The sequence below is a fragment of the Lepus europaeus genome, chromosome 4 (assembly GCF_033115175.1).
Source record: "Lepus europaeus isolate LE1 chromosome 4, mLepTim1.pri, whole genome shotgun sequence".
NCBI lineage: Eukaryota > Metazoa > Chordata > Mammalia > Lagomorpha > Leporidae > Lepus > Lepus europaeus.
In genome coordinates this window covers 28,778,835-28,805,445 of record NC_084830.1, presented here as the reverse complement: position 1 = coordinate 28,805,445, position 26,611 = coordinate 28,778,835, and positions in this window count along the sequence as shown.

Below are 26,611 nucleotides of genomic sequence, written 5' to 3'. Positions count from 1 at the left end.
ATGGGAGTGAGGGAGGGAAGAGGGGAGGGTAGAAAGTATCATGTTCTTAAACAGTATATATGAGATACATGAAATAGGTTCACTTTATATAAATACATTAATAAGAAGAAATAGGGGTTGACACTGTGGCATAACAGTTCAGCAGCCAGCTGCAATGTCAGCATCCCCACACAAGGGCAGGTTCATGTTCCAGCTGCTCCATTTCCAATCCTGCTTCCTGCTAATGTGTCTGGGAAAGCAACAATAGATGGCACAAGTACCTCACACACTTGGGAGACCCAGATGAAATTCCTGGCTCCTGGCTTCTGTCTGTCCCAGCCTTTGCCTGCCTCTCTCTCTCTCTCTCTCTCTCTTTTCCCCTCTCGCTCTCCTTTTCCCTCTCCCTCCCCCTCTCCCCCTCTTTCTCTCTCCCTCTTTCACTCTCTCTCTAACTCTGCCTTTCAAATAAATAAATAAATCTTTAAAAATAATAAAAGGACAGATATTTTCAAGGATTCTTCATGGGAATTTTAGATCCCACATGACTGCAGATTTAATAAGTCAGAACAGAGTTTTATTTGGACTTGGATGAGCTCAGCTAAAATTTATCTTATATTTTTTCTTTTGTGCTTATTTAATTAAATGGGATTTCCATGTTTTGGCTATTCTTTATATAAATTGACACATACCAGCTAACATTTAAGACCTTGTAAGTCGACTGGACATGTTGTCCCTTTAAAGTGAGCTCTATCATTTTCTTTACTAAATTTGATTATTTTTATAATTTGCTTTTTGCCTCTGAACTTTATTTAGATAATTTCTAGATTCTTTAGAAAAGACTTTTTGTAAACTGCACACTTGTGTTAAAAGACTTAATTTTATGTGATCTTTATGATGACTCAACATTTGTGAATATGTTAAAAATAACTTCTAAATTCCTATCGGGGTTATTTTTACTCAGAGGGTAATTTACCAAGAGAATCATTCAAATTGAATTTTCAGTTGTCTAAAATTGTTGAAATATTGCAATTTGGTAGGTCTTTTAAATACATACTATCATTTTTGAGTGCTCTGTGGCTCTGTATAACATTTACATACAACTACCGATAACGTTTTCCACAGTGGGAGAGAAGATAAGGTCTTTTTCACTAAATTTAATAACCTATAAAGAAAGAAATGGTAAAAATACCATGAAGGTGTAATTTGGAACAACTTGAGAAAGGTATTTTAGGTGTAAAATGAGTAAAAGTTGTCTGAAGAAGTAATGCTTTGGCAAAAAAGAAGATAAGGTAGCAGCCATGTGATCATCAGGACTCAGAAAAGACAATTAAAGCCTCAAATGTTACAAATCTTGGGATTGCAAAACATCAGCAATATTGGTGAGCAGCAATAAACAAATTGTACAAATTGTCTGAATCACACTCTGGATTGATTGATATATGAGAGGTGGCAGGGATGGTTTTGTGGCATAGTGGGTTAAGCTTCCGCCAGTGGCACCAGCATCCTATATGTGTGCTGGTCCCATGTCCCAGCTGCTTCACTTCTGATCCAGCTCTCTGCTATTGTGCCTGGGAAAGTAGCAGGTGATGGCCTAATGCTTGGACTCTGCACATATGTGGGATACAGATGAAGCTTCTGGCTTCTAGCTTTGACCTGGCCCAGCCCTGGCCATTACAGCCATCTAGGGTACATACCAGCAGATGGAAGATCTTTCTCTCTTTGTATCTCTCTCTCTTTCTCTGTAACTTTGCTTTGCAAATAAATAAGTAAGCCTTTTAAAAGAAAAGAGAGGGAGAATCAGAAGGAGAGAGAGAGAGAGCGAGCAAGTGAGCTCTCAGCCAGAAACCAAATGGAGGTTTCCCACATGGGTGAAATACCCAAATATTTGAGCCATCATCGCAACCTGCCAGGGTTTGCATTAGTGGGAAGATGGAGTCATGGCTAGTGATCCTGAACATTTTTTAATGTGTCTATTGGCCATTTGGATTTCCTCTTTGGAAAAATGTCTATTTAGGTCCTTGGCCTGTCTCTTAAGTGGGTTGTTTGTTTTGTTGTTGTGGAGTTTTTTTATCTCTTTGTAGATTCTGATTATTAACCCTTTATCTGTTGCATAGTTTGCAAATATTTTTCCCATTTTGTTGGTTGCCTCTTCACTTTCCTGACTGTTTCTTTTGCAGTACAGAAACTATAGTGCTTGTTTACAGGTTTCCTTGGGGAATGTTCTCCAAAGCCTCATGCACATAAATCTGGCTTCAAATGTGCATCACCATCCTTCAGATGCAAATAAATCTGATAAAAACAAAAGTAGCAAAATCTCTAGGCAAAATATTCATGTCAATATTAAAACTGGTAGTTCCATAAATTTTGCATGGTCTAAATGACTTGAGAGCATACCTTTTGTGATGTTTATTAGATTTTTTTAAGATAAAATGTATATGTGTATTTTTATGTGCATGTTTGCGTATTTTGCCTGATTCTCTATTAAACTCAATTAGAAGAGGCTTACTCAGGTATATATGGCAATGTGAATGGTAGCATCTAAGTATATATGGATATTTAGTTACTGTGTAGGTAAATCAACAAGTGAAAACCTTGGAAAATTATATGCTTCAATTAAAAGAAAAGTATAACCATTCAAACTTTGGTTGCATTGGCATTTTTGTCTTTTAAATAGGTCCAATAATATGCTCTAAATTTCTCTCTATAGTGAATAAAATAAGCTCTCTTATACTGTAAAATTGTCAACCTCTTCAACTATTTTGTAAAATTCCCTGATTTTATTATTAATATTAAGTGACCTTTCAGCTGTGAAGTGAAATGTTAAAGATATTCAAGACTGAATCTTTCTAAGATAGACTACTTGAGAAAAACACTTTAATTTGTAGAAATTGTCTTGATTCCCATCTCTATCAAAAAGAAATTTGCTCTCTCTAAATCTTCTCACTCTTTTCACTATGTTGTGTGAGTATATTTCCATTCAACAGAGGAAAAATTGGATATTAGTAAAGCGAAGCCTTAAATTCCCTGTACATTGAGTTCTGTTTTCTTATAAATATGAGATGATTTGCACTTAGTGTCAGTAATTTGTTCATAGTCACAATTTTCTCTAGATCTTTCAAAGTTATTGATTATCTCCTTTTGTCTGAATAATCTAGTCTTTGGATTAGATTTCATTAAAATTCCATTTAGTGAATTGGCCAAACTGAAATAAACAGCAAACTCTTTGCTAATAGCGTCTGAAAAAATTTAAAAGCTAACAGTATTATTGTGAAAAGAATAAAATACATAGGAAGAGGCAATGTGGCACTACAAGTTAAGACACTGATTGGGATACCTGCATCCCATATTTGGAATGCTATTGAAATCCTGGATGCTTCACTTCTTATTTTAATACTTTCTATTAATAAAAAGAGAACACTTTTTTTAAGATCTATTCATTTATTTGAACTCTGAGATTTATAAAGAGAGAGAGGGAGGGAGATGGAGAAGGAGAGAGAGAGAGGTTCTTCCATCCACTGGATCACTCCCCAAATGGCCATCATGGCCAGAGCTAGGCCATTCCAAAGCCAGGAGCCAGGAGCGTCCTTTGGGTTTTCTGTGTGAGTACAGGGACTCAAGAACAAGGGCCATGCTCCTCTGTCTAACCAGGTTCATTAGCCGGGAGCTGGATCGGAAGTGGAGCTTCCAGGACTCAAACCAGCACCCATATGGAATGCCCACACTGCAGATGGCGACTTAATGCACTGCACCATGGTGCCAGCGCCAAAGAGAACAGATTTTATGTAGTTCATAGATATCTCCCTCTTGCTTCGTTTTTTTTTTTTTAATTTTTGAGATAACATTTTTAATTTACTTTTGAGTTACATGCTTGATGGTTCACTTTCTAGCAGGAATATAGACAAGAATTATAAAAAATAATTAATTTCCAAGTTGTAAATTTCACTCATATATATTAAATTTTTGTATTCAATATATTAGCTACCACAAATCAGGGAAAACATGTGATATTTGTCTTTCTGAGTTTGACTTATTTCACTAAACATTATTGTCTCCAGTTGCATTCATTATGCTGCAAAAGATGGGGTTTCATTATTTTCTAAGGCTGACTAGTATTCCATTATGTCTATATGCCACATTGTTTATCCAGTTATGAGTAGATGGAAATTTAGGTTGATTTCATATATTAGCTATTGTGAATTGAGCTGCTATAAATGCAGGCAGGTACAGACAAATGTTTCATATGCTGATTTCATTTCCTTTGGGTATATTCCTAGGAGAAAGATGGCTGGGTCAGATGCAAGTTCTATTTTTAGATTTAGATTTCTGAGGATACTCCATATTGTTTTTGATAATGGCCATACAAGTTTACATTGCCACCAACAGTAGAATAGGGTATATTTTTCCCTACATCTTTACCTGCATTTATTTATTTTGATTTTTGAATGCTACCTATTTAACTAGGGTGAGGTGAAACCTAACTGGGGTTTTGTGTTTCCTTGATGGCTAGGAATCCTGAGAATTTTTTCATATGTCTGTTGTTTATTTGATTTCCAGCCTTTGAAAAATGCCTATTCACATACATTGCCCCTTTCATTTATTTTGTTGTTGTTGAGTTTCTTGAGCTCCTTAGATATTCTAGATATTAATCCTTTATCAGATACATAGTGCTCAATCTGTTGGCTCCACACATTGAGTATTTACTGTGCTTTACAACAGCTTCTTAGCTGAATGTAATCCCATTTGTCTATTTTTGCTTTTATTGCCTGTGCTTCTGGGGTCTTATCCAATAAGTCTTTGTCTACAGTAGTGTCTTCAATTAATTCCCCTTTTTTTGTCCTCTAGTGATTTTATGGTTTTATTTTTGTGTAGTGTGTAAGGTGCCTTATTTCATATTTCTGCATGCAGAGATCCAATTTGTTAACCTCATTTGGTGAAAAGCTGTCCTTTTTCCATGGGATGATTTCAGTTACTTTGTCATAGCATAGTTGGTTATAGATGCATGGATCATTTCTAGACTTTGTGTTGTATTGGTCCACATCTATTTTTGTGCCTATACTAGTATGCTTTAATTATATAGTATGTCTTGAAATCTGGCATTATGATTCCTCTGGTTGGTTTTTATTGTTTAAGATTGCTGTGGGTATTTGGGTTCTCTTGTGTTTCTATATAAATTTTTAGATTTTTTCTAGGTTTTTAAAGAATGTCCTTGGCGTTTTCTTACTGATAAGCCATCTTGGTTCCAGGTTCTTCCAGATGCTCCATTTCTAGTAAATGTGCTGCCAAAGCAAGCACTAGATGCTCCAATTCTGATCCAGCTCTGTGCTATTGTGCCTGGTAGCCAGTTGATGATGGCTCAAGTATTTGAGTCCCTGCCACACATATGGGAGACCTGGATAGCAGTCCTAGCTACTGACTTTGTCCTGGCCCAACCCCAATTGTTGCAGACATTTGAAGTGTGAACTAGCAGATGGAAGAATTTTTTTTTTCTTTCTCTGTCATTCTTCCATTCAAATGAGTAAATGAATCTTTAAATATATATATATATGTGTAATTTATAGAGATGTTCTAATTGTAAAATTTTATAGAATGCACTAAGACGTGATACTTCATATAATTTATATATTAATGATATTAAGAGCTGATGTGCAAAAACATAGCACAAAATCACCAAGAAATATATCTCTTTCTTGGGAATTTGATTTATGATGTATATATAATTACAATAGAAAGGAAATGGAAGGATTATTCAATGAATAGTCAAGATAGTTGCAGCAAATGACAGCAACATTTAATATCCTTACTATAAAAATGCCCATTCACCATTGTAAAGAAGAAATGGTAAAATATCATGAAACAGTGGGAATGGATTTAATAGGCCATTCCTAGTTGAAGTAACACCTTCAGTTAAATATCATGTCTTGCTTGCAAACAGAACAAAGGAGCTTTTCAGACTCCTTTCCTGTAAGACGTAGAAGTACAATATTAGGTATTATTGTTGGTAATATAAAAGTGTAGAGTTATTTTAGAAGCACTTACTTAGAATATTTTTTCAATCCTGAAAGTATTTATTCTAGTTAAACAGCAATATCATCTAGGAATTTTCCCCAAAGGGACTACTATGCACAATACCTAGCAAGATAAGAGCAAATATTGATTAATGAAAAATGGACGAGGTTAAATTGAATATAATATGCCGCTATGATTTTATATCCAGACTTTAGAAGTTGTTTAGAAATAAGGTATAATGATGCAAATAAAGCCCTATAACACAGTTAAGAGGAAACTAACACTAAATATATGTAATATAATTGTATACAATATATATAATATAATTGAACTGGATATAAGCATGGAGCATGGTTTTATGTGACTGTGGGTCTGAGTATCTATGTTGTTGCTATTTTTCTTTTTTAGAGTTTTTTTTTTTTAATTATTTATTTGAGAGGCAGAGTTACAGACAGAGAGGGGGAGAGAAAGAGTGATATATCTTCCTTCTACTGGTTCACTCCCAAAATGGCTAAAATGGCTGGAGTTGGGCTGATCTGAAGCCAGGAGCTAGCAGTTTCTTCTGGGTCTCCCATGTGGGTGCAGGGGGCCAAGCACTTGGGCCATCTTCCACTGCTGTCCCAGGCCATACACAGAGAGTTGAATCAGAAGAGGAGCAGCCAGGCCAACAACTGGTGCCCATATGGATTGCCAGTGCCAGGGGTGGAGGCTTAAACTACTATGCCACAGCACCTGCCCCTATTTTTCTTTTTCTTAACAAAGTTTTATTTATATTTATTTTAAAGGTATAGAGACAGGGAGAGAGAGAGAGATAGCTCTCCTATCTGCTGGTTAAATCTCCAGGTGTCTGTAGCAGCTGAGTCAAACCCTGACCAAATCCAGGATGCCAGAATTCAATCGAGAAGTCCCATTTGGGTGACAAGGACCCAAGTAGTAAAGATGTCACCTGCTACCTCCAGAGATGTGTGTTTGCAGGAATATGGAATCAGAAGTGAGTCAGTATGTAAACCCAGGCACTCCGACATGCACACTGCACTAAATGGCTGCACCTATTTTTCTTCTTTATACTTTTAAATAATACATCCTAAATAAAAACATTTTACTTTACTTAAAAGATTTATTTTACTTATTTGAAAGGCAGAGTTACGGAAAGGCAGAGACAGAGAAAGAGGTCTTCCATCCGCCAACTTACTCCCCAAATGATCACATCGGCCAGAGATTGAGCGATCTGAAGCCAGGAGCTTCTTCTATGTCTCCCACATGGGTTCTGGGTCCCAAGGACTGGGTCCATCTTCTGTTGTTGCAGTTGATTTCCAAACAATGTTGCAGTGGATTCGTTTCTGAGAGGAGGAGCATGGTTGGGGCAAGAGGTGTGGAGTCACCACACAGACCCCGGGAGTCGGGTGAAAGCGGGCTTGAGGCAAGCAGCCCGCAGACTCATTTATTTCAGTTGGTACAACATCTTATTTAGCCAAGACCAGCCAATCTGGTCAAGGGGTGGTCTATGCCCCAACCAATCACAGCCTGTTGCCAGGCAGTTTCCAAATCCATCGAATCACAGCCTGTTGCCAGGCAGGCTCACTTGCCAGGTGGGTTTCAAAGCCATTCCTGAGTAACTGATGCTCTCTTGGCAGTGGCCACCTTGGCATGGCCTTCTCATTCCACCACATTTCCCCCTTTTCGTTTATTTTTGAGCAACGGGGGGCATGATTCTTGGCCATACCATTGCTGACCCCGTTTCCATGTGGTCTCCGTACGCAGCTGTGCCTGTCTTAGGTTGTCCCCCAGGGGATCTTACCTGTCAGTGACTAACCAGAGCTCAAATTGAGAGACCAAATCATCTTCTGATTTCCCAGGCCATAGCAGAGAGCCGGATCTGAAGTGGAGCAACCAGGACTCGAACTGGCACCCATATGGGATGCTGGCACTGCAGGTGGCAGCTTTACCTGCTACGCCACGGTGCCAGCCCCTACATTTTACTTTTACCATGTAAAATGGTAACACAAATTTTTGCATATTATGAACAAAAATATGCCAATTTCCAAAAACAGAGAAAAATAAATGTGGAAATCTGGAGAGCATGTGTTATAGGGATAAAATGGGAATAGAAGAGGAAAGCATGTGCAACTACAGCTCTGAAAGTAGCGACGGTGTTGGAGATAGACTAAGAATTTGGACTGAGGCCAGTGTTGTGGCACAGTGAGTTGATCCCATATTGGAGCACTGGTTTGAATCCTGGCTGGTACATTTCCAATCCTCCTGATATTATGCCTGGAAAAACAGTGGATGATGGTCCAAGTATTTGGGCCTCTGCCAACCATGTGGGAGCCCTAGACATGGTTTTAGGCCCATGGCTTCAGCCTAACCCAACCCCTGCCATTGTTGCCTTTTGGAAGGTGAAGCAACAGACATAAGATCTCTCTCTTTCTCAGTCTCTCCCATTCTCTGTCATTTTGCCTTTCAAATGAATAAAATAAATCAGAAAAAGGGCTATTAAATGTTGCTTGCATTTTTTGTTTATTCTAAAAACCTATATATTACATATGAGCTCAAAACCATTGTAACTTAGGGGTTGCTTATTGTGTATATAAACTAAGTCATACAGATGATTTCACAGTTGCAGAAATAATAATTTTGACAAAGGAACTAAAGTTTAAGTAATAGACAAAAGGCTTACAGTAAATTTTCTTGGCACATAAAATACAATACAATAAAATTTATTATGGATATTAGTTATAACTAGGGGAGTGTGAATGGGGCCATTCTTTGGTAAATAATGAACTATATGATCAACCTGCAGGAAGACATTGAGAATTAGAATCAGATGTGCTCATTGTCCTTTATTCTTCTTTTTAAGATTTACTTATTTGAAAGGCAAAGTCACATACAGAGACAGAGGGTGAGATACAGAGAGAGAGATCTCACATGTGCTGGTTCACTCCCCACATGGCTGTAAGCCAGGAGCTTCAGCTAGGTCTCCTAAATGGGTGCAGAGGCCCAAGCGCTTAGACTATCTTCTGCTGCTTTCCCAGAAACATTAGCAGGGATTTGGATTGGACGTAGAGCAGCTGGGACATAAGCTGGTGCCACTATCAAAGACCAGAATCTCTAGCATTGGCTTAACCTGCTATGCCACAATGCTGGCCTGTGTGTGTGTGTGTGTGATTTCATATATATATATATATATATATATATATATATATGTTTCAAGATTAATGTTTATTATAAACATACTATACTTAGATTTAAATTTTTTGCACTACTATAAAATTTTGTTTATAAGTTTATCCAGGTACTTTGTGAAGTAACCTTACATATTTATTTGTATATTCCATTGTTTTTTGCAAACAATTGGCTCAAGCAATTGCAGGGACTCACTTGATAACTCTAGGATCCTTCAGGTGGTCTGTCCGAAAGGGCAGGACAAACACTTTCAGACAGGAGCTGAAGATTTTAGTCCACAGGTAGGGAATCTTCATTAGGAAAAGCTCAGTTCTGTTCTTAAGTCCTTTCAACTCCTTGGATGAGGCCCAGCCATGTGATCAAGGACTGGAAGTCCACTTATTGTACTTTCTAGTCATTTCTGCAGAAGTCCTTTACAGCAAAATTTCTGTTTGATCAAATGACTTAGGACTATTGTTTTGACAAGCTGACGCCTAATATTGACCATTATGAGTTCTTTGGTACATAAATACTGTACTTGAGTAGCAGAAAGAATGGTAGAAGACACTATATATTGATTCCCTTAGTTTGATATAAATACACAGAAAAAGAACTTCTTGGGACCTAAGAAAACTTTTTTTACAAGTTCTTATTTTCTACATGATATTCTCTGATAACAAACTCATATGCCTAGTAGCTTGATGAATCTTTATTTGAAACCACAAATTAAAATAACACTTTTTGTGATTATTTAGTGTGTTTCAGGATAGGAAAGTCATTATCATAGGCAAAAAAAGATAGCAGAAAGATAAATGCTACAGTTGACTATACAATGTGAATAATTTATAAGATTGGTGCATAAAAGGCATAAACTTCACAGTTAGGTGCAATGTCTACATATTTCCAAATTTAAAGATAACACATGAAGTATATTCAAGTAAACACAGGTTGCTGAAGCACCAACTGATTAGTTTATTTTCTATAATGACAAGCTATATCAATGAATTTCTGACCCACTTTAATGTATCTTTAAATAGCTATATTCTGTTTTCAATAGTTAGTAATGTCTGGCTGGTGTTGAGGCATAGCAGGTTAAGCTGCCACCTACAATGTGGCATCGCATGTAGGTGCTGGTACAAGTCCCAGCTGCTCCACTTCTGATCTAGCTCCCTGCTAATGTACCTGGGAAAGCAGCAAAAGAAGCATAAGTCCTTGGGTCCCTGTACCTTTGTGGGAGAGCCAGATGAAGCTCCTGGCTTTGGCCTGGCCCACACCTGGCCACGGTGGCCATCTGGGGAGTGAACCAGTGGTTGGATGATATGTCTCTCTTTCTCTCCCTCTCTCTCTATAACTCTGCCTTTCAAATAAATACATAAATGTTTAATAAGAAACAATAGTTATTAATGTGAACTCAGCTGACATCGATTTGAGGAGTATTATGCCTTTTGTGGTTTCATCTGCTTGATAAGATAGAGCCTACTAAACCATATATTGTATAAATGACATTATTATGCTTACTACTAATATCAACAAATTTTATATAAAATTATAAAACTTAGATTTTAATGTGATTATTGTTGCTAAGAAAGATGCTATATTGACATTTCCTTATGTAGCACATTTATCTCATTTTGTGAAAATTCAGAGAGGTAACTTCATGGTTTAATATTAGCATACATGTAATTTATCGATTTTAACTATTTTATGATCAGTGGCTTAAAGCCATTATATACAGCATAGCTATCTGCGGGGAATTTAATGTAGATTATAGGATATAAATTTCAGGTGGAATGATTAGATATAAACAGAAACAAATGTTCACTAATGTCACAGTATTCCAAAATTAAGCTTTATAAACAGTGGAATACGATTTCCAAAATGCACCATTTAATAAGGCAGTGGAGACAACAGAAACAGATGCAAAGGGATATGCTTATCATATTGATATAACATTTTATTCCTTGGATGAGACTGAAAATAAACTTCTGCATTTATCACAATGATTCACTTTTAAAAGGTAATCTATTTTGCAATTTTATTTTCTAATAAGCTGTAGAAAAAATTAGGTCAGATAAATGTGAAAAATAATGAATAGGATCTATTAAGTGAAATTCTGCTAAGGAGATGGCAGTTACAAGGTGGAGTATGCATGCATCAGAGCAACTCATTAGACAACCATCTGGCACCATTTAGATCAGGGCAAAAAGGCCTCCACCTCTTAATATTCCTTTAAGACATCACTTTCTTACTGCAGTGTGCTAATTAATAGTCACATGATGGCCCCAAGTTAAAAGAGAAATGCCAAATTATGCTCTATATTCTCTGATTAAGGTGATTAGCAAAGTGCGTTAGAGGAACATGTTGAACAAAATGGCAAATGTTTCCAAAAAATTCAACAATAGTAAAAGTGAGGATATAACAAAACGATGTTATTGCAGCTGAGTTTATTTACCTGATGTGCTGCTTAGATGGAGGGGGAAATATGGCATTGAAGTGCTCTTTAAAAATATTTTCACACTATAAGCATCATCACCACCACCCTCACTCATTTAACTTCATTATTTGTATTGAAAAGTTCAAGAACTGAAGATGTCATGCCAGATCAAACTATATAACAGGTAAAAACCTTAGAAGACAACTGAGTTTGTTTTAATGCCTAGAGTACAGATGAGTCAACGAGGTAAAGAATGTGATAATGTTGCCAGCATGGCTCAATAGGCTAATCCTCCACCTGCAGTGCCAGCACGCTGGGTTCTAGTCCCGGTCAGGGCGCCGGATTCTGTCCCGGTTGCTCCTCTTCCATTCCAGCTCTCTGCTGTGGCCCGGGAGTGCAGTGGAGGGTGGCCCAAGTCCTTGGGCCCTGCACCCTCATGGGAAACCAGGAGAAGCACCTAGCTCCTGGCTTCGGATCGGCGTGGCACGCCGGCCGTGGCAGCCATCGGGGGGTGAACCAATGGAAAAAGACGACCTTTCTCTCTCTCTCACTGTCCACTCTGCCTGTCAAAAAAAAAAATGTGATAATGTGACTGAAATCATCCTTTGTATCTTGAACCAATTTCAGTGTTTCAGCATAACCTGCCCAATTGCAGTAATATTTTAACCACATAATATACAGGAACACATGACTGTCCTGTATTCCCAAATATTCCTCGGATTCTTCTATTCTCTGTTCTATTATCTTTTTAAGATTTATTTATTTGAAAGACAGAGTGACAGAAACAGAGATCATCCGTCTGCTGGTTTACTCCCTAAATACCCACAACACCCAGGGCTGGGCTTTGCAGAAGCCAGAAGAGAGAACTCCATTCAGGTTTCCAACAGTGATGGCAGGGAACCAGATATTTGGGTCATCATCTTCCCAGGCACGTTAGCAAGAAGCTAGATCAGAAGTGGAGTATCCAAAACTTGACCTTGCACTCTAATAAAGGATAGGAATGTCCCAAGCAACAGCTTAACTAGCTGAACCACAGCCCCCTCTCTCTACTTTCTGCTCTATTTCTCTGTAAGCCATGGTTTCTTTACTGATTTCCCAGCTTCTTTGCCTTCTGCTGAAATTGATTCCATAAACAGAAAAGAAAAATACTTTCAAAATTTTTAGTAAATCACTACAAGAATTTTTTAAAAGATGTTGGAAAATGTCAAGTGAAACACATTTTTGTAATCCAAGGCAACTGTTTAGAAAATTGTCCAGTTATTAAATAGAAAAATACTAAAATACCTAAATACCCTAATTATTTGGTGATGCGGATGCAAATATGCTTCTCTCTATGAGGTATGCACTGCCTTTCTTCTTCCTCAGAGTTCTCCGTGGAGTATTGATGACACATATCTGGCAGGCAGTTCTTTTGTAGACTATGTGACTACATTTCCGCAAGGATTGCACAGACATGGCATTCCTGTCAGACTGACTTTCAATGGATTTAGTTGGTTTAAAAATGACTTGTGACCAGCAAGATGTGAAGATGGTCACTCCACAAGCTCTAAATCTATGAAAGATTATTTTTAAAGCAAATCCTTTAAAACTGTTATAGAATGAGCTCTTTTATCTGGAACATTTGGAGAGAATAACTGAAGGATCATCTTTCCAATAAACTAATGGAACATGGCTTATTTCCAAGCTGTGGATCATGCACCAATTTTGTTAAGGATAAAATTTTAATCTACAAAATAAATTACTCAATGCACTTATTCTGCCCAACTGAAAACCTTAACAAGAATTCCATGTCTAAAACATGTATTACACACACACACACACACACACACATATATATATATATATATAATGTGCAAAGTACTAGGTTTTCATCACACCTTTTGGTTCTGAGGTTCATTTATGCCTTGCAACTTCTTGTGAAAGTAGAGAAAAATAACATTTCTCTGTAACTAGCATAAGCAGTTAATTGTCCTTACATCTAGATCCAATCCATTTCTAATCATTATAAAATGGACTATTTTAATTCAAATATTTAAATTTATGATTTTGGTGCACTTTTTCTAGATAGTTATATTGGAGATGTTGCTATATATTAATCAGCTTTGTGGATGACAGACTGTTGGAAAGCTATTGTTTTTTATGATTCTTATGATATATATGTGTTTATGTATGTGAAAGGCAGAGTGAAAAATGAAGGATGACAAAGAGAAATTGGGAGACAGGGAAAGATCTTCCATTCCCTATTTTACTCTTCAAATGGTTGTAATATCCTGGCCTATACCAAGCCAAAGCCAGGTCTGGAACTCCGTCTGGGTCTCCCACATGGGTGGCAGGGGACCAAGCAATTAGTCCATCTTCTGCTGCCTTCTTAGGTGCGTTGGCAAGAAGCTGGGTTGAAAATTGAATAACCAGGACTTGAATCTATTCTCTGACATGGTATTATGGCATCATAAGCAGCAGTTTAACCCTTTGAACCATAATGCCAGCCCCTGTTGAAAAACTGAAGAAAAAAAAAAAAAAGCTTCGCTCCAGCTTAGGAAGGGATATATTTTATTTTTTTACTTCTTTCCCAATTCACTTTTGTGTATACCTTTTATTTCTGAACAGATGGTTCATGGTTTCAATAAAACCATTCATATCTCAAAGTATCTAGAGAAACCCTATGTATCATTTAGCCCTTTATCATCTTTCAGTAACAAGCATCCTCCTATGTAAAAGCAAATACTTACCATTAGGCTTGCCTATGCTAAGAATTCTAGAGTGAAACCACAGTTTAGTTTGAATTATTTTAGTATTTGTACTGATATATCTTATCTTCATTCTGTTTTGCTGATAAATGATAAGCAGAGAACCTTTCTTATATAACCTGTTCCCTGCACCAAATTCATGTATTAAAATCCTAATACCCAGGACCTCATAATGTGACTATATTAGAGATAGGGCCTATATAGAAGTAATCAGAGTAAAATAAACTGTTAATGTTAGCCCTAGTAAAAACTGGCTGCTGCCTTTAGTAGAATTGGAGATTGAGATGTAGACCCACAGGAGAGGGTTCCATGTGGACACTAGAAAAAGACAGTCACCTATAAGTCAAGCAGGGAAGCCTCAGAGGAAAGCAATGCACTGATTTCATACTTACAGCCTTCAGAGTTGTGAGAGAATAAATTCCTGTTATATCAGCCGTAATGCACTAATAAAACCTGCACTTCTGAAATGCTATTTCTAATACAAGTGAGTGCTATGGGGAATAATCCATTAGCACTCAGAAAATGCATTCTGCCCACCTACTGCATGTCAACCACTGTACCAAAGCATATTGACAACTCAATGCTAACTGAGAAAGATGCATCTTTCTCCACATTCGATGGTGCTGTCAGGCAACGTAGAACATTCACAAAAAATAATATTTACACTCCTGACAACTGGGAATTCCAAGAGAATATCCCAATAGAGAATAATTATATTGGTAATGGCATGAATATCTATAAAAATGCATGAAAAAAGAGAATTCTTAACAAAATATGAATTCAAAGTAACCCTGAAAAATTAGGAAAGATTCACAAAGTAAATAAAGACAAAGTAGAATGGAGTGGTGAGTGACAATGATAACGTAGAAAAGATGAGAGGACATTCTAACTGAGAAGATTGGATAATTGGAGAAATTAGTGGCATTAAGGGAAAACTTGAAAGAAGAATTTCAATAATGAATTCTAAGTTACTTAGACTGTTTTGAGATTCTTAAACCACAATAGCTTTGTTTTATTTGAACTCACTAATTCCCTATAGGAATACTTTGCATGAGGCAACTCAAACTACTGACAGTAGGAGAACCTATTTTGAACATCATCTTGGCCTTAATGTTCAGTTGCTCTGTGTCTTCCAAACTACCAGTAGTTAAAGGTTCAACTCATTCTCAATATGTACTTCTTGCTAATTCAGTATGTTGATATGACCTCTCCTTGAGAGAAAAGGAAGTAAAAGTGATAGGAAATTTCTTTAGAAAACATGCTGTTTACAGTCCTTGTCTATATTCCTACAGAACAATTGTCAGTCTACTTTCTACTTCTTGAATTCTGTATTCGGTGGAAGAGTAAGCCTGTGAGAATAAAGCAAAGTGAAAGTATCTTGTCACAAAAATTAAAAGAAAAATAGAAATACGAGTGGAGGGAGGGTGAGAAGTATCATTATGTGCTGAAAATTGTATATCAGAAATACATGAAATACATGATATTTCTCCTCTTTATATTAGGAAATGAAAAGAAAGCAAATAATGTAGCAAGTACTAAAATCTTTTATTTATCTTCTAAGAAGACAAGCTAAAAATAATCTGACTTGTTCTAAAGAGTAGCCATTTGAAGCAACTACGTCACAAGAAACGATACTGTGTCTGGATCAGCTTGGATCTATCTAGCCAGTAACATTTGAGAACATAGATATAGCTTAACTAAAGTGTTCTGTTGAACCTGTGATTTAATTCAAATTATTTGAGTTGCAAGTAATAGAAAATAATAAAACTTAAGTAAAACCAGGGAGTTCAGTATAAAGACTGATGTGTTTCAAAGTATAAAAATAGCAGAAAAATGACCACCCTGGTAAGATTTCCTAACCAGACTTTAGAAAACTGGTTTTCCAGCTTAACTGGGCCTTGGATGTCTTAATTTCAACTGTCAATTCCTTACAAAATTTGGGCTTTAGTGGACCAACTTAGATCAACAGTCACATCTAAAATAACAAAATTAGAATAGAAATAAGGGAAAATTAAACAGCTATAGTTGTAGAACATTCACCACATTAACACTTTGATCCATGCCAACTTGTGTAAGTCTTTGGAGAGTGGGAAGAGAACAGCTTCTCACTCTGAAGAAAAGGAATGAGAAGTCAGCTCAGCCACTTATCAAGTAAAACATTTTTATGTATCCAGACCAAATTGATTACTTACTTTTTTGGAATACTGAACTGTAATATTCAGAATTCAAAAGTTCTTCAGATTGTTGAGATAACTTTTTATGTTTATACTTTACAGATGATGGAGTTACATTACCATGAACTCACCAAAAAATTGAACATATCTTAAGTCAAAATGCATTTAAGAGGAAGCATTTGACCTAGCTTTTATAATGCCTACATCCCATGCTAACTTGAATCATTTTAAGATGAAGACAGTCTACTTGTCTTCATCATTTCAGAAAACCTTTGTGTTAACGTATCTTTGTATTATTATTTTTTATTAAAGATTTACATATTGATTTAAAAGGACGAGTTACAGAGAGGCAGAGGGAGAGAGAAGTCTTCCATCCACTGGTTTACTCCCCAAATGGCCACAGTAGCCAGAGCCACGCTGATCTGAAGCTAGGAGCCAGGAGCTTCTTTCAGGTCTCCCACACAGGTGCAGGGGCTGAAGCACTTGTGCCATCTTGTACTGCTTTCCAAGGCCATAGAAGAGAGCTAGTTAGGAAGTGGAACAGCTGGGTCTCAAACCAGTGCCAATATAGGATGCTGGTACTGCAGGTGGCAGCTTTACTGGCTATGCCACAATGCTAGCCCCATATCTTTGTATTATATCTGACTTTTTTTTTTTTTACCAATTTGGACTCAACAGTTTATATGTATAATTTATAACCCATTAGTTTCGACACACAGACTCAGACACACACGCACACACACCCCTCCCTCAATACTGCAATAGTGTAATTCTTCCTGTGTCACTTTTTGTTTTTATTCCTCTATTATTTACTGTCTGTAATATCTGTGACATTAATACATTGGGAATGGATTTTCAATAAATCATAAAAATACTTTTAAGGTTATAATGATATTTCCTTCCCTCACTCTGACTTTTTAAAATTTTAGAAATAGATTTTTTAAAAGACTTTATTTATTTGAGAGAGAGAGTTACAGAGAGTGAGAGAGACAGAGAAAAAGTTCTTCCATCTGCTGGTTTGCTCCCCAAATGGCCACAATGGCTGGAGCTGTGCTGATATGAGGCCAGGAGCCAGGAGCTTCTTCTGGGTCTTCCACGTGGGTGCAGGAGCCCAAAGATTTGGGCATCTTCCACTGATTTCCCAGGCTATAGGTGAAAGCTGGATCAGCACCCATATGGGATACCAGTGCCACAGGCAAAGGATTAACTTACTGTGCCACAGCACGGGCCCTGAGATAATATGTTTTAAATTGCATTGTAGTCAATGGTTTTATGTCCCACTAAATAAAGAGTCCAACAAGTAAAAAGTAAAAAGATCCTAGTTCAGCAGGAATATAGGAAAACCCTATAAATAATAATCAAATGAAAATATGTTCATTTCAATCATATACAATAAATTTTAAAATCGCAAATCATTAAAACTAGTATATATCAGGTTTTTTTTTAAAGATTTATTTTATTTTTTTGAAAGACAAAGTTACAGAGAGAAGTAGAAACAGAGAGAGAGAGATCTTCCATCTGCTGGTTCACTCCCCAGATGGCCGCAACAGCTGGAGCTGTGCCAATCCGAAGCCTGGAGCCAAGAGTTTTCTTCCAGGTCTTCCACATGGGTGAAGGGGCCTAAGGACTTGGGCCATCTTCTACTGCTCTCCCAGGCCACAGCAGAGAGCTGAATCAAAAGAAGAGCAGCCAGGACTAGAACCGGCACCCATATGAGATGCCGGCACTGCAGGCCAGGGATTTAATGCACTGAGCCACAGTACTGGCCCCAGTATATCAGTTTTAATCATTGGTTTGACAAGGATATAAAACAAAATTTGAAAAAAAAACTGTTTGATATACAGAGTCCTTTCTTTCATAGAGTGAAATAAGCTGGACACCAAAAGATAATACCACATGTTCTCCCATGTGTGTGGGAGATAAAATTAAAAAAAAAAATAAGAAAAGAATTTTACATTTTTATGATTCCTGTTGCAAGCATTTCTTATTTTAAAACTCATTTTCATGTTTGTTTGCTTTCTTTTGTGAATTATTATTCTATACCTATGTAATGATTCAATTTTAATAGGCTTTGTGCACTCTTAAGCCTCATTACCATCCCCATGAGCTGGATATAATTTTCTATTGAACTACTTAATGTTATCTTAGTTTTCCTGAATGGAAACTACTGTTTTAATCTATGAACTTTATACGTAAGGCATAGTAAAATGAATATATATATATATATATATATATATATATATATATATATAAAATCTTAATCCTTTTTGCGAGAATATAATTCTACCTTCTAAGAAATTTTTTGCAAATTAATGTCTTTGTTGAGCACTGTGTGGTAATGTATTCACTAATAAAATATTTATTAAGCAACCATTCCTATCAGATAGCAGAATATTCTCTGAGCAAATTGTATGTAAAATCTGACAAATTTCCCAAAGTCCATCATTCAATAAAAGTATGATAATGACCAATCAATAAGTAAAGAAACAAATAAATTATATTTTTATAACTGATAAAAGAAAGGCAATAGAAGAACGTATTTTATGCAAGAGTAAAATTATTTTAAAATGTTTAAGGTTTATACAAAAACTATAAATCATTGTAAAACATGATGTCACAAGAAAATACTTTGAATTCTATATCCATTTTTCCATAGATTTCCTTCTGTTCAAGATCTAATTCTAGAATATTGTGTTCTTTTGGAGGCATCATGCTACCTTGTTTCTTCATGTTTTCTATTTCCCTACATTTATGTCTGCACATCTGGTGGAATTGCCCCTTCTTCTTTGTGGAATATGTCTTACTGGAAAAGAATTTATGGTTTAGCTGTATTGCAGAATGTCACCTGGATTGTTGTTTTGGCTTTGGTTCTAGGTGAGCTAAGGAATGTCACTGCTGAGTGATTTCGTCTTAATGTATCTGCAAGTGAGACATTGGTGTTGTCTGCTAAGTTCATGGGGGTAGAAGTGTGGCTTTGCAGTGAATATGAGTTTCTTGGGTTTCTGAGGATGTGTATCTTCTGTACACAGAGTTTGGTGTCACTCTTCCTGGCGATTATGATACCCAGGCCCTTGTTCTTGGTGCTGAGGGAGACAAAGTGATGCTGGGACTTATGGCACCAATTTTTGTGGCTCGTGGATTATGTGATATGGATGGACCCTTCCTCAGGTCTTGCTAGGAGAGTTATAACAGCAACAGCTCTAGTCCTGGGGCTAGAGGATATGAACTGAACCATGCTCCAGTCTTACAGGGTAACTACATCATAAATAGCAGATTTGGTTCTGGAGAGTGAGTCCAGGGAGGTGGAATGCTGGTAGGTTCTTTTCTAGGTCTACCAGCTACATTCCCTTGGGGTTGAGAAATTTAGAAATGATTGTTATAGTCCAGGTGTTACAGGGTCCAATGGAGTCATTACCCAGATTTCCCAGGGTGGGGGTGGATTTTTTATGGGCTAATCCTGGCTCACACAGAGTATGTGAGTATAGCTCTGGGGCTATATGCCCCAAGACTGCTACGTTTGCAGGATGTTCTGAGCCTGATTGATTTTAGTAGAGTGGGACAAAGGAATGCTCCGTGACTTTCCACTACGGAGTTTGGATCTCTGCGGGAGTCAGGGGAAGGTAATAACATGGTTCCCCTTCTTCAAGCCCCGCAGTTGCTCAGACCCTAGTCAATTCCCCAGGCTGAAGCAAAATTCAATAGGTGACAGTGGAATTCTCTGTCAGCTGAAACTGTGAGCTGAAACCTAACTTGATGAGGTGGTAGCTCACAGCCACCATTTCTCCTCTAGTCCCACTGAGTCTTTGATCTTTTCTCAATTTTCCACCAAAAATTTTAGTCAAACACCTGGAAACACAATTTTTTCTTTGTTTTCTTTTATACCCCAAGGTGGCTGAAGTTAGCTTGGCTATACCCTGCTCAGCCATCTTGGATCCCCAAAGAGCCATCTGGGTCTGTTTCTCTGGAGGTGTCTTTGTAATATTAGGAGACATTGACAGTTATCACCTAGATTCCCTGATAGAAGGAATTGCAAATTGAGGAGAGAGTGCTTCCATCCTCTCACTTTCCAGACGCACACAACCATCAAGATTTGGTTCCACTGGCATTAGAATCAGGAACTCAATGCAGCACTTCCACGAGAGTGGCAGGGACACAACTAATTGAACCATCACCTGCTTCCTTCCATGATGTTCATCCATTGGTTCATTACACACATTGCTGTAAGAGCCACTTCTGGGTCAGGCTGAAGCCAGGAACCAGGAACTCTATCTTGGTCTCCCACATAGGTGGCAGGTGCCCAAGCACTGGGACCAATTTCTGCTTCCTCCTCAATACATCATCAGAAAGCTTGATCAGAAACACAGCAAGTGGAAATGGAAGGTGCAATACAATGTGGGTTGCTGGCATCACAAGCTTCAGCTTAACCTGCAGAACCACACACCAGCCCCTTCATTCCCATTCTTTTACTATAAAATTGCAAGAAATAGCATACACATACACAAAAGGACATCAAAAAGTTCTTCCAAAATGTGTATTATAAAAAAAAGCATGCATTTCAAAAATTTGTATAGCAAAATAATGTTGTCCTTTCATTTCAATTAATTTTTGAAGTGCCCACATATTTTGAAGCCTTCTTTTTTATGATTTATCTATTTATTTGAGAGGCAGAGTTAAAGACAGATGTAGAGACAGAGAGAGAAGTCTTCCCTATGCTGGTTCACTCCCCAGTGGCCGCAATGGCTGGAGCTATTCCGATCCAGTTCTAGGAGCCATGGACATCTTCCGGGTCTCCCACATGGGTACAGGGGCCCAAGCACTAGGGCCATCCTCCACTGCTTGCCAAGGCCATTAGCAGAGAGAGAGCTGGATCAGAAGAGGAACAGCTGGGACTTGAACTGGTGCCCAACTTGATGTTGGTGCCACAGGCGGAAGCTTAGCCTACTACACCACAGCACCTGCCCGTGCATGCTGTAGTGTGCTTCATAATCAAACTGTTTTAGAATCTAGTAAAATGACACCAACATTCTTTCACAGACTTCCAAATGAATGTTTTTTGTCCTTTATATTACAGATTTAAAATGGGTTCATTGCTGTCCTTTACATTTTAACTTAAAAGTTGAGGTATGAGGGGCCAGTACTGTGGTGCAGTGGGTTAACGCCCTGGCCTGGAGCGCCAGCATCCCATATGGGTGCCAGTTCAAGACCCAGCAGCTCCACTTCCTATCCAGTTCTCTGCTATGGCCTGGGAGAGCAGTGGAGGATGGCCTTAGACCTTGGGCCTCTGCACCAGCATGGGAGACCAGGAAGAAGCTCGTGGCTTTGGATCAATGCTGCTCCGGCCGTTGCGGCCAACTGAGGAGTGAACCATCGAATGGAGGACCTCCCTCTCTCTCTCACCCTCTCTCTGCCTCTCTCTCTCTCTCTCTCTGTAACTCTGACTTTCAAATAAATAAATAAATCTTTTAAAAAAAGTTAAGGTTTGAGCCGAATACGGAAATATAAACTTTAAAGGTTTATTTTTATTAAATCTAGGTGAGTTGGAGATGTAATTATGAAATAGAATAGTGGAACTTGATATGCACAATGAAAATTAGTTGTTCATTAGGGGCCTGAAACAACTAATATTCTTTGATAAGTGATAAAATTAGTAGTGAAAATGACAGTAGATTTCAGCTAGAAGTAAAGTTAGTCAATAGTCAGAAAGCAAAATAACAAACCATCTTAAGACTAGGTAAGCTTTACAAATGTGCTACAATTGTAGGAACAATTATTATTTTGGAAGTTGCTGTTTACTTCTGACTTTTTCCAATCAATAAAAAGAAAACTAATATTGAGATATAAACTTAAAGTACAGTATTCAATACAGTTCATTCTTCTATCAAAATAAAGATATTATTCAGTTGACAACTTTGGTACATTCTTGAATGCCAAACTTGAATTCTAACATAAGACATTTTCACATCTATCTGCTTAGGTACTTTATAAGTCAATATCTAAAAAATCTATTTATTTTGAATGCAAAGATCATTTTGCAACATAAGCATTTTATAATATCTGCTTGGGGAAAATTTGAGAAAGAGCGCATTTACATAGTCTAAGAGGAGTTTGCCTCTGTAAGAAGGTCACACATTGAGTTATGTATTGCTGCACTCTTTAGTTCAAAGGGAATTTTCCAGAAACTTAAGTATATGCATAATACTAATGAGTAGAGGGGAGAAATGAAGTACAAATGATCAGATATATGAAAAAGTAAATTAGTCATTTCCTAGAGGGAGTCACTTTCACTTTGGGTTTCTAAGCAATGCTTAAATCACCATCTGTCAGGTTTTGTGGATGGATTATTAAATGGCTATCCATGTTATCAGTGGAAAACCCCTCTCTCTCTCTCCCTCTCTCCCTTTCTCCCTCTCTCTTCACCTCTCTCCCTCTCCCTCCCTCCCTTTCTTTCTCTCTCCCTCCTTTTCACCCACCCCCACTGATAGACTATATCTTAGATCAGCTTAGGTATACAAAAATCCTAGAACACAAACTGCAGCAAGTTCTTAGACTCCACTCCCTCAGCCTACTCAATGTTCCATATTCCTAAATTCTTACATTAAATTAATACTATTGTTGAACCAGTATCAGTACAATATCTTAACTAAAATGCATAGTTAACATTTGTGTTCCCTTCTTGTGCTCTGTGGGTTTTGTTAAATGACCAATGCCTTGTAGTACCACTGTGGTAACAAAGAGGAAGGTTTTCATTGCTATTGCAATCTTCTGTTGTCTGTCTGTTCACCCTTCTCCACTTCTGCAGCAACTCCAACTCGTGGCAACCACTAATCTGTTTATTGTTTCTATAGTTTTTCTAAAAGTGTTCCTGTTATGATTTGATACCATTTTTCTTTTTACTTTAATCAGTACAGTGATCATACATGTTCAGCAAATTTAAGCAGGAAAATATATGTATGTGGGAATAGAATCTGTGTTCCACTCAATACTCTACCCATAGTCTGACAATTTTCAGTGTTTAAAAACTGATTTATGTGCTCTAATATAGGAAGATGGAGCTGTGAAATAATTTCCATAGCTTTGAATTTTGAGGTATCCAGAATTGAAGGCAAAGGCATATTTTCCATAATTCCAGTAAATTGTTATGACAGGTAGTATTAAATGAATAAAAAGTTGTGTTAAAATAACTTTGAATTGTGGAGCAAGTTCCCTAGACACCAGAATATTGATCATCATATTTACTTTGATTTAAATTGAAATTCTATAATATGAAGAAATATTTATTGAAGATGACAAAATCTATAAGAGTAAGTATAAAAACTTTAAGTGTTTTCCTGTATAGTCAATGCGTGTATTATGTAAACAATGAATCACTGGTTGATTCCTGACATATTTTCATCTCTATCCTCACAAGAATAATGATAAAAACATCAAAACAAGTGGAGTCTAAGAGTTGTTTATTGATTGGAGCTAGGTTCTATTTATGTTTTCAAATTCCTGATTCTTTTCTGCATTATTTTCTAATGTTCCTCTGCCATCTTGATCAGAGGTAGGTTGTTACATTCTTTAGGGACATATATATTTTTTTTAAACGAGAACTTACATTATTCATAACAGTACATGAATTTTTGGAGATGGGAGTTCTCACTGACTTGGAGGGTCCCTATACAGATGATTTGAGTAATTCCTACTCCTTCAGTGTTTCTAAAGTCACAGTGAATAACTGACAATTGTTTCTTCTATTTATCATATTTGTTTTGTACGTCATAAAGTATTTCTACCAATTAATCCCTAATCACCAGCTATTGTTTACCCTCTGTTTAATAGACTTGTGCCCTTATAAATGTCTTCATCAGCCCAAACATTGGTACTTCAACTAATAGCATGACATGTTCCCTTGTTTCTGTGTGGAGCTTTCAGTAGTATAGCTCTTGCCTCATATGACATTTTGGGTAATAATATGCACTAGATCCAAGTTAAATGGGTGATAGAGAATGGGGCATTGGCTGAGAGTGTTTGTATAAGGAACATTCCTGCTTATGAACTTGCATGGCATGTTAATACTCATTGCCTCTGAGGGACACAATAACAGAGTATGAATAGAATCTGACTACTAATATACTGGAGATATTTTTAAGAATTTTATTTGGAAAAGACTATATTTGAAATGCTTCTGTGCTAGACTGAAATTAAATAGGGATAATTCTGGTTTTGATTTTGCTAAAAGAATTCTGAATTATAGAAATTTCGTAAGTCAAAATACTAAATTTGCTTCCTTCCAAAATACTCAGCAAAGGGTTAGGCGCTTCCTACCCTGGAGTGTAAACGATTACTTTTTGTGGGGGATTATAAGTAACTTCAATATCTCTTGCTGTAGTATTCAATATTTTATAGTTACATCATGGTCCAGATAAATGCATGTACACTATAATACATTGGAATAATAAGCTGTCATATTCCTGACTATGAGGATGATAATTATCATCTGAAGGGGAGGTTTCTGATCGAGTTTAATGATCAGGGAGATTAACTCATCAGAGATGAGCATTCTCCTAAAATGCAATAGTATGAGAATAAGAATAGTGGGATCAAGTGGTCAGCCTAGTGGTATATATGGCGGTTGTGATGTCTGCATCCCATATTGGAGTACCTGGGTTCAAGTCCTGGCTCCATTCCTGTTTGGAGGATGAAAAGATCAATAGTTAACATGTGAATTTGATGTCTGGGTGTTGTGCAGCAGCTTAAATGTTGCTTTGGATACCCACATCCCATCCCATATCAAAGTGCCTGAGTCTTGGCTCCTCTTCTTCTGACCCAGCTTTCTGCCAATGTTCCTGGAAAGCAGCAAATTCGGACTCAAATATTTGGGTTCCTCCCACCCAGGGAGAAGACCCGGATGGAGATCTGGGGTCTTTGCTTTGGCCTGTTCCAGTCTTGACTTTTGCAGGCATTTGGGAAGTAAACCACTACATGAAGATACCTGTCTGTCTGTCTCCTTCTGTTGTTCTTTTGTTTTGTTCTTCAAATAAATAATATAATTAAACAACAACAGGTTAGGCTGCAGCCTGCAATGCCAACATTCCAAATGGGTGCCAGTTAAAATCCCAGCTGCTTCACTTCTGATCCATCTCCCTGCTAATGTACCTGGGAAGGCAGTGTACGGTGGTCCAAGTCCTTGGGCCCCTGCCCAACCTGGTTATAGCAGCTATTTGGGGAATGAACCAGCAGATGAAAGATCTCTCTGTCTCTTCTCTCTTACTGTAACCTTGTATTTCAAATAAATAATGTTTTTAAAAAAAATGAAATTAAATAAAATATAACATGCTAAAATTGTGAAGACATATTATTAAAAATTTATAATAATCATAAGAGGAAATAATATGGCGCTAGTGATTTTAGAAGAGCATGTGTATTTCTGTGATACTAAATTCATAGTATTTATTGCCTTTATATCAGTAATTCAAATTTTCCTATGGTATGGGTTTTTTTCATTTTTTTATTCATTTTTATTACATGAGTCTTTAGTGATTTAAGCAAGGTGTTCATGTAATTTATGATCCAAATCTGGACATGTTTGAGTGTGCGAGGTGGCACTATTAGTAATTATGCATAATAAAAGGTCAATTCATATCTCTCTCAGCAAACCTCACATCTGTCCAAGATAAGCATGACATCTGGTCTCTATTATTTATACCAGTGGATGCATTCTGTTCCCTTTTCACCATTTGGTGCTGATATGTGTAACTAATCTGGAGAGAATCAATTAAGAAAAGAAGTATTTTTTAGATACCACCATGTTATGAATAGATAAATAAGCTTCCATTTCCTGGCTCTGTGGGTGGGGGGAGACTTTGCCATTAAAATGAGAAACAGAGTTTGCTGGTGAGGTCTACAATTGGCAATAATCATTTTGAGATAATTAGAGAGAAAACTTAGGGCTGTTCATGAACCCTGTGTTTTTCCTGTATTTTTCTGATATTGTGACAGAGCATATAGGCAGAGAGAAATTGAGTTCTCAGTGGCATATTTGGAGGCACTTAATCAAACATCTCCTGAAGTTCCAGAGTGCCACCTGGAGTTTTTGGTTATATTTATGAGTCCAAAGTTCTTCTGTT